The 9247-nt window shown below is 31.2% G+C and overlaps 1 long non-coding RNA gene across 3 annotated transcripts; it reads right to left on the bottom strand.

The window, feature by feature from the left end:
* Positions 1 to 215: 215 nt before the first annotated feature.
* On the bottom strand, positions 216 to 3197 carry LOC104240111 (uncharacterized). Of its 3 annotated transcripts, XR_011403948.1 has the most exons (4): positions 2990 to 3197; positions 2687 to 2756; positions 744 to 853; positions 216 to 622 (listed from the first exon to the last, which is right to left on the bottom strand). It is a non-coding gene; the product is annotated as an uncharacterized lncRNA (long non-coding RNA). The 3 variants fall into 3 exon arrangements; XR_011403947.1 differs by lacking the exon at positions 744 to 853; XR_714332.1 differs by lacking the exons at positions 216 to 622; positions 744 to 853 and having other exon boundaries at positions 1946 to 2756.
* Between the last annotated feature and the right edge of the window lie 6050 nt (positions 3198 to 9247).

Here is a 9247-nt window from a genome sequence, read left to right as displayed (position 1 = left end):
TTAGCGCTCTCTTCAGTGGATAATGGTGTTTCTTGTCTTTGATCTAGGAGAGACTAGGAAATTTCACTAAGAAATCCCCACGGATGGCGGCAAATTGTTTGACTCAAAAGATATCAGAACCTTTTTGAATAAATCAATCAAAGAAAATGAAGGAGGTAAATCTTAGTCAGACATAATAAATTCCAGATCAATGAGCTAACAGAATAGATAGTATATAAGATGAAGTAGATGTAATCGATCTTATTGAAATTTTTCATTGTGGCTCCCATCAATCAATGGAAGAGGTAGTTTTACATGTTTTTTCTGTAGATTACTTCTTTCCTATGAAGATTACAAGAAGAGAACTTAGGGGAGAGAATGGGAAAGAGAGCCTCTCCTATCGAGGGTTTTTCCCTACTATATATAGTCTAGGCACCCTTGCCGTTTACTTGGTCCAACGCTCTCTCGCACCAAGTGTGCCTTGGTCGTCCTTTGGACATTGCTCCTTCTGACTCGACGGGTGTCGAGAATGAGGTGTAAAGTGGGCCATGTCGTCTTTTACTGCCCTGTCACTTGGGCGGGACATTGGTCAGCTCAGCCGAGACGGTCAGATTTCGACCAATACACTAAGGCCACTGGATTCCTGCAAAGTTTAGAAGGAAAACGATCTTCATATAGGAGATAACTTAGCAAAATAAAACAAAAGGCAAAATAATAAATTTGATCATATAATCGCCAATTGAAATGAAAGGATGAACACATACAGGCCCATGCTTGCATGTAATTCAAGTCTGTTGCACTACCAGACGTACTTAAGTAGGAGCAGGATGCCAAGTCTATAAGAAATGCTGAAATTTTATGCAATGTTTTTTACCTGTGCAAGAGCAAAAGGCACGGTTGGCTCACAATTATTTTCCAAAATATAATCCTACTTATTCTATTCTTTAATTTGTCTATTTTAGGAAATAAAATATCAATGGATTGATAATTCCTTACCTTTTTTATTTTTTTTTATTTTGATGTTGCAATCTTAGTTTGATCATCTGATACCATTTTGTACCTTTGTCAGAAATGTTGCAATTGAAATTCAATATTGATAAATGAATTACTTGTAATAGCGAATAGTGATGCTGGTATAAAACACGCCTTAATCCCTATTCATATATGTAATGTTCAAATAAAAAATTGAATGTTTAATGTATAGTTTTCATGGCTTTGCATAAGCACGATCTTGAAACTATATATATAAAAAATAGAATAGAAGTGCACATGAAAGAAAGTAAGAAGCTACTTCTATTGAGTTTTCCAATCCCATCAAGTACATAAATTGTCTAATTTCTTTATGCTGTAATACAAATTATCAGAATGAAAAAAGTAGAAAGTAACACATCCGCACATCACAATTATTAAAAGAAATATTTTTTGAAAATTCTCTTTAAATTCTTGATTGTAGCATACTTTACCGTCTATTCACCTAAACTATTGTCTTAATTCCATATATTTTAACAAAATATGATGGATAATTATTGGGTATAGAAAATACATTGAGTTATAATTTGTGTTTGAATTTATTTGACTTGCTTTATAGTCTTACATGTAATTAGTGCAAATGAAGTCTTCTGTACAGGAACTGCACTTGGTGTTGCACCAGTAGAAAGTATCTAAAAATATCAAATTTAAATATTTGTACCCTGTCGAAGTAAGGAACCATGATAGCTGAGATAAAAATATTTGCTTGTGCTAGAAGTTAATGAATATTATTCTGCAGCGTCAAATCTCACGACGTTTAAGAGTCTTATGGAAAATGAATTATGTACCATTTCTCTCCATGTGATATACGCTGTCTTTGGTATTTCTCACTATTCTTTTCACCAAGATATGAACGTTCCTAATCTGCTCAATTTAGGCGTTGTCCATCTTTCTTTTATTTGTAAGCATATAAATTTATTACTAAAGTAGAGACATATTAACACAATAACACGAATTATAAAGCATAACTATTTAGCGTTATGAATAAGCATATGACAATAGACTAACGAAGTACAGAACAATGTCCTTCCTAAGACATAAAGATCTTTTTGAATCATTTTCTTTGTTCCTTCAATGATCATTTATCAATATTGTAGGGCTGGTGAAGGGTAGAAACTGTTGAAATTTATGCTGGTACATAGTTATGGAAGATACTCCCAACAATTCAAATCTCATCAACATGTTCACCAAGCATTGTCGCTACAAAAACTTCACTTTCAGACATTAACAAAATTGTCACTTACTATATTTCCGTTGTAAATTCAACAAATATTAGCCCAGGTAGGTTGAACAATAAGGTAAACAGATACACATTAGGATACAATAGGTACATTCAATTGGGATAAAAGTCATAACCCTAAAATATAATTACACTTGATATACTTAGGTAGAGAACTTCCCCTTTTTGCATCAATTTTGAATCTATATAGTTATTGGTGTCCCTAGAGCGCGTATATTTTTAAGATAGTAAAATAAAAATAACAGATACTTTAACAAACTGCAAATACTACTCAGACTTCAGTTGTGCTGGCAAACTTCTGTTTTTTCTCTTTTAACAATAAATTCAAGAAGCAGCACGATAAAACTAAAATTTTCATGTAACTAAACTATTCAATCAAATATTACTGGAAATAATTCATATGCAAAATAGCTATCTATAAGGAGTAGCAATTTTTACCTTTTTTTTTTGTTCCAAGTATTACTTCTCATCTTCATCTCCCGGCATACATGAAGTTTACAGTCAAAATCTGAAGGACAGAGATCGATTAACAAGCACATGCAAATTTGAAATACCCCAAACATTGCAACAAAAATTGCAGAGCAAAATTGGAATAGAGAAATTTTAAGGGCCTGGATTATACAAATTGCAAAAATAAATCGAGTTTAAACTGCTAAATTAAATTAATTTAGCTGGATCCTGGAGGAAACAATCCAAACCCAACAACAATTGAAGGAAAAGAAACAGAAGAGTAAAACTAACCTTGTAACCCTGTGATTATCTTGATGGAGCAAATAACAATGCTCTGAAATCCATGGAAAATACGATGGAGAAGATATTGGGACTGAAGATGGAAAAAAGATGTGGTGGCTGAGACAGAAACCAAAAGGCTACACGTAGTATTTGTGGAAGGGGAAAAAGGCACGTATAGAAATTTTCTAAATGACTAATTATCCTCAAGCTTTTTTAAAAAGACATTAAACAGACATGTCGAAAATCTTTCTCTTCTAATATATAGAAAAATAACTCAATTGTTTATTGGTTTTAAATAAAATAAAAGAGCATGAACAACAAAGCAACGAATCTTTGTTATTTTTAATTTGCAATATTACCAAAAACATAAAGGAAAATTGTTGCTATAATATTTTAACTTAGCCTATACTAAAAGAATCCAGCGGTCCAAGAAATTGCTATTACTCCCTCCGTTTTAAATTAGATGAGGTATTGTACTTTTTAATCCGTTCCAAAATAAATGACATATTTCTAAATTTGAAAATAATTCAACTTTAAACTCTTCATTTTACCCTTAATGAGAAGTTTTTTTATAACCACACGAATGTCATGGCCCTACAAAGCTTTTACCCCTTAAACTTTTAAAACTATAAGTTTCAAAAGTCTTTTTTTCTCTTAAACACTGTGTCGAGTCAACCTGTCTCATCTAAATTGAAAAAGAGGGAGAGGGAGTATTCATATTTTAAAGATCACATCACATCCCAGGCAGATCTCTTTTAAACATTCAAAATCGTGACAGTGTAATTGAGATCCAATCATAAAATTGTGACAACACAATTGAGATTATGATCTTTTAAAATCGTGACAATATAATTTGAATCATGTATTAGTTATTCACAGGTTGAAAAATACTACCAAACAAGGGATTACTAACGTCAAAGCTAATACGTATATTATTTTTTCTTGATACGTCTATCAAACAACCCCTAATTGTTAAAGCCTTAAAGGCAAGCTTTGATGCTTTGTAGTACTCCTATGAGATTACGAGTTAACTTGAGAATAGATAATTTACTGCTAAAGTTTTAAAGTAATTATAATATGGCTAAACCGTTCTAATGAGTTAGTTCAGTCTAGTTCGAATTTTACCAAACTGAATTTAACTGAGCTTTTTGATCGATAAATTTTGATCAAAATCGATTGAAGTTGAATCAAGCCTAGCTTTAGTCGAGCTCCGACTCAACCCGGCTTTTCGCCCAAAGATCAGATAAAACTTATGATACTTCATTTGTATCCCTAGAAAACATTATTGACTTGATATTTATAAATGATTAGAAATGTTATAAAATAAAGACTGTAAAATAATTAAATCGAAGACAAGTATAGAGAGAGATTGATATATTATTCAACTTTAAACTTATGTTATATAATGAACTGAAATCTCCTATATTTATAGAAGAAAGGAAGCTGTTGTGTAAGTTGCTTGTAAGCTGCTTGTAAGTTACTTGTAACCCTGTGATTATCTTGATGGAGCAAATAACAATGCTCTGAAATCCATGGAAAATACGATGGAGAAGATATTGGGACTGAATATGGAAAAAAAATGCGGTGGCTGAGAAAGAAACCAAAAGGCTACACGTAGTATTTGTGGAAGGGGAAAAAGGCACGTATAGAAATATTCTAAATGACTAATTATCCTCAAGCTTTTTTAAAAAGACATTAAACAGACATGTCGAAAATCTTTCTCTTCTAATATATAGAAAAATAACTCAATTGTTTATTGGTTTTAAATAAAATAAAAGAGCATGAACAACAAAGCAACGAATCTTTGTTATTTTTAATTTGCAATATTACCAAAAACATAAAGGTGTTATGATAAAAATCAAAATATAGTAGATGTCTAGTCTTCCTCCATGATCTTTCTCTCAAATGGTTAATGACATATTCAATGACATATTTTCTATGTTCAATGACATATTCCATGACATATTTTCTTCACTTTTCATGCCTATATAAAGGCCTTGTAATAGATAGGAAAATACACACAATTGAAGAAGAAAATCTCTTCCTTCTCTCTATCTCTATTTCTTGTTCATGTTTTACTAAATTGCTTTTATTTCTTGTTCATGTTTTACTAAATTGCTTTTATTTCATAACACGTTATCAACACTAGTCTCTAACTAATTGTATATATATATCTACAAAAAAAATTCTACATCCGGAAAGATTACAATTAGAAGCTATACATATCATCACATGGTTAAATGTAAAGAGAAACTACATATGGTAAGTAATGAAATGTAAGAAGGTATGATTATCTTATACTTGTCATTCCTTTAAAATCTCATATGCACACAACTTCGTACTACACCTGTATTGCATAAGCACATATTAATATTACATCTTTTATATCACATGAATGGAATAAAATTTTCGAAGTTCTATATGTGAAAATCATAGTAGCAGTTAATTGTTGATATGATGCATGTCATGGTAACCAAGGATATTTTATATAAATTGTCCTATGCATATTTATGTGTTAACTATCTTCAATCTGTCCTGCCGCTTTAAACATTTTCTTTTACTTGGATGAATATTTTTTTCCTTTTGGATTTTTACACTTGCATATAGTACCAAAAAAAAAAGGAATAAAAAATAAAATAAAATTAGTTATACTGATTAAAAGCATAAATCATCTTGAAGAAAACAAGAAATACTTCACATCTTTATCTAGGTTGATTAATTAGTACTTCTATGATATTTGGAAAACAAACCAGCTATTTGAAAGTATACTTCATAATTTATGGTCGTATCATTTGAAAGCAAACAATGATTAGTATGATTACTAGAAGAGGTATTTTTGAGTATCCATGACCTACTTGATGCTTGCTACTGACTTACCAATTTTAAGTATTTTATATGAATGATGCACAAGCTACAACTGGTAAGTTGTTACCTATAATGTCACTTTTCAGGTAATATAAATGCTGAATTTATGTATTAGTACTATATATGTGTTATGTATACTTTTGATAAATTTATTCACTAATTGCTTGGTTGAATTGAGTGAAGGAAAGTCGTGGCGTTAAATCAAATCCAATAGGTAGGGTATACCCCGAAAACAACAATATTTTTTAGAGAGACTCAATAAATATTATGACAATGATTTTATGATCATTTTAAACTCTTATAGAATTTAGAAGAAATATTCTGACTACAAACGTTTGTATTTTATATAGATGCTATAAATAATTAATAAAGATTTACACTAATTTGAGATTTGTACACTTATTTAAGAAAACAAATTTGATTTGCTAAGTTGCAAATTAGTTTTGTATAACTTTCTTGGCATGTGATTGAAATTAAGGCTTGAGAATCAATCTCAATATTGTTTAGCCTATTATGCCATTGATTGAGGGTAAGACATGGGGATCAAGTCCTGATGCTCCATAATGATAAGAGTTGGGTTTGAGTCCCAATTTATTATGGCCTAACATGCCTTTATATTGGTAAGACATTAGGTTTGAGTCCCAATGTACCATATTGATGATATAATGATGACTAAAGAAAAATAATATATTTTTCATGAAAAGGCATGAAAATTGTCCCACTTGATTTGTTACATTCTTGAAGTGAATGTGATAACAATGCATAATAAGTTTCAATGAAGACAATTGGTTGAACAATGAACGTGGGCGTTCCAAATATCAAAATAATAATAATCATCACTATGATTATAAAAGGAGAACAATAAGGGTTCTCAAAATAGTCCTTCAAAATGTGAAGGCAATGCTTACCATCAAATTGGTATGAAAATAATAAAGCACGTCGCTGATTATGATCCATTCCTTGAAGAGAATGTGACTTATGATAAGCATTGAGAATGCAAACCCATTCCTAAAGTTGAATGTGGCAATATGTGATAAAAGCAATGAATAAAGACATGCAATTCATGATTATATGAATACCACACAACTCACCTCTAAGGGAGGTTTGAGTAAAATAAAGAGAATAAATATTATTGTGTGGTTACATGAATATGTCATTGGTCGCGTACATGTGATATGCCAAATATTATTTTGCCATGCCTTATAAAAGTTATTAAAGGCAAAATTAAAGCAAGAAATGATTTTGCTTATGATGATTTTGACCATGACAATTTATTATGATACAATTTTCTCCGTGAAGGAGACATTTACCATATGAATGGTATGATAAAAGATCTTGTAGTACAAAAGTTGTTAAGAACTCCGGAAAAACTAATTTGTTACTACCCGGATGAATAAACTTATTCATGACATTGATATTGTAAAGTCTCAAAAGAAACTTTTTGAGTTTCAAATATATAAGTCAAAGTGATTGGCATATTGAGACTATAAATGAAAGGAAGATTGAATATCTTCATATTTCTATAATCATACCGGGTAAATATGAAAGGTTACCCGATCTTCTTTCTATTTGTACTACACAAATATAAGCATGATGCTGGAATCATATGCCACAAGTAAACTAGAGATTTACTAAAATAAATATTAATTGGCATGACCGGTTGACCATATCGGTTCAATTATGATGCGAAAAATTAATTAAGAATTACATTGACACATATTGAAGAATAGAAGATTCTTCAAGAATTCTCTTGTGCTGCTTATTCTCATGATATACCAGTTAAAGGTTGGGATTGAATCCTTTGATTTCTTGAAGGAATAAAAGGTGATATATATATATATATATATATATATATGATATATATATATATATATATATGGGCCCAGTCACCTGCCATGTGGACCGTTTACTATTATATGATTTTAATAGATGCATCTATTTTATGGTCACATGTGCATTTGTTATCAACTTGCAGTTTGGTTTTTGCAAGATTGCTTGCTCAAATTATTAGAGCACAATTCCAGAATATAAATTATGATGATTTATCTTAATAATACTGGTTTAAATCCAAGTTGGTTTAGCAGAAATTGTATGCCTCCAATTATAGCTAAATCATTGGTTATGAGAACAAAACTCCCAAAAACGAAATTTGGTATGAGATTTATTATTTAATATACAGCAGCACTTGTACGCATCTAGCCAAGTTATAAAAATTTCTCCCTATCACAATCGGTTCAGGGTTAGGAACCAAATAATTTCTATATAGAAATATGGATGTGCTATATGATTTAATTATGCCACCAAAATGCACAAAGTTGAGTTCCCAAAGATAGTTGGGAAATGTGTTGGTGATCCCAATATTAGGGGGAGAAAATGGGCAGCTGAGAAAGTGATACGTGAAATGAATTATTATGAATACATATAGATCCTCGTACAAGAAAATATAAACTTGAAGTTCAAGTGATAATTCATTTACAAATTATTGCCAGACGCATTTGCTGACCCAAAGCTAAATGTCATATTTCAGCTGCTAATGCTCCAAATAGAATAAAGTCCATGAGGGACAGAGTCTATGGCACGCATGAAGTGTAACAGACCAATCGGTTCCAAAGATAAAACTCCTTGAAGAAGGAGAGGGGCAAATATTCAAAATGGTCATAATAAGGAGGCAAGTGCCCTAGAAGAGCACCACGACATAACACTTCATAAGACCTCATGGGAGAGGCTCAGGTACCTGAAAATAATGAAATAAAGAGATCTCAATAAGTTATGTCTTTATTGGGTAATAATGGAACCGACATAAAATGATTGTCGACGATATTGTTAATATAATGTAGCGCTCAATATGATTAATATTGACGAGGATCTTGAGATCAAATCTGTCATGAAATTTGGACGGATAAAAGATTGGCCAAATAAAAAAAAATACTCAATAAAATTGACTTCACTTGAAAAATGTGAAGTTGGACGGATAGTCCAACACCTGAAAGTATAAAGTCAATTGAGGTATAAATGTGTTCTTGTGCGAAAGGTTCAAGTCGATAGACATAAAGACGACTTGTGGCACAAGAAAATTAGTAAATATCCTCACATTGATTATATGGAGACATGTTCTCTTATAGTGGATATAGTCACTTCAGGTTTTAATCTGGCAATATATGAAAAACTTGATATGCGTATAGTGGATATCATTGAAAGATTTAAATTGTCTTGGAGCATATTAAGGTTTCCAAGAAATTTATTAAATAAAGCTTCAAAAATCCTTATACGGATTGAAACAATCAGGGCCCATGTGGTATAATCGCCCGAGAGAATACTTGTTGAAAGAAGGGTATAAGAATAATTCAATTTGTCCTTGTGTCCTTATAAAAGGATATGGATTTGAATTTGTTATAATCGCCA

Source organism: Nicotiana sylvestris, chromosome 11 (genome assembly GCF_000393655.2).
Source record: "Nicotiana sylvestris chromosome 11, ASM39365v2, whole genome shotgun sequence".
Classification (NCBI taxonomy): domain Eukaryota; kingdom Viridiplantae; phylum Streptophyta; class Magnoliopsida; order Solanales; family Solanaceae; genus Nicotiana; species Nicotiana sylvestris.
Note: the sequence above shows the minus strand (reverse complement) of the source record. Positions and strands in the feature narration are given on the sequence as shown.